A 959-nucleotide genomic window follows, 5' to 3' on the forward strand; every position below is an offset into this window, starting at 1 on the left:
TTCATTTTATTGGTTTTTTTTAAAGATATAAATGTCATAGAGTGATAAACATTAGAGAGTCATGTAATAACTTTGCTTGGGGCATCATAAAATAAGTACATACTCTGAGAACAGGTGTCAGACTCTGGGTTGGTGTTTATGCTGATAGTGGTCTCATGCAATATTTGTCTTTTTGAGATGGACTGCTTTACCTCAGCATAACGTTCTCTAGTCTATCTGGGTAGTGATGAGCTTTGTCAGTGTTCCAGTATTTTCTAGACATATATAGTATCCAATTGTGTGTATGTACCAAGGTATCTTTATCCAATCTTCTACTCATTGGCTTTTGGTTATTGCAAATTTCTTGGTATTTTGAACAGTACTTTGATGAACATAGTTCACATGTCTCTCTTTAGTTTGTGATCTTAGTATATCCACTAAAAGCATTGCTGAGGTGCATGCAGTTTATCATCCCATTTGTTTGTGGTATCACCATATCACTTTGCAGAGTAGTTGGACAGAACTACCAGCACTAGTGTCTGAGAGTTCCAATCTCTGCTTCTTCTCCTGTACATTTATTTCTGGCTTTCTTTCTTTCTTTCTTTCTTTCTTTCTTTCTTTCTTTCTTTCTTTCTTTCTTTCTTTCTTTTCTTTCAATGGGTGACCATTTTCAGTGTAAGGTGATATATCTAATTTTTTTTTGTATCTGCATCTTCTGTATGGCTAATGATCATGAATATTTTCATGTGTCTATTTGACATTTGAATGCCTATTTTTGTTAACTGTGTATGTATAATTTTTTACTGCCTTTATAGTTGAATTATTGGGTTTTTCCTTATTGAAGTCTTGCATCATTTTATATATATTTAGAAGTATGTAATTGTCCTTTATGTCATTGCTCATGATTGTTTTCCAGTTCACGAAATAATTGTTAATTCTCTTATTGAATAATTTTGATGTACATATGGGTCTTATTATAC

Source organism: Tenrec ecaudatus, chromosome 3 (genome assembly GCF_050624435.1).
Source record: "Tenrec ecaudatus isolate mTenEca1 chromosome 3, mTenEca1.hap1, whole genome shotgun sequence".
NCBI classification, from domain to species: Eukaryota; Metazoa; Chordata; class Mammalia; order Afrosoricida; family Tenrecidae; genus Tenrec; species Tenrec ecaudatus.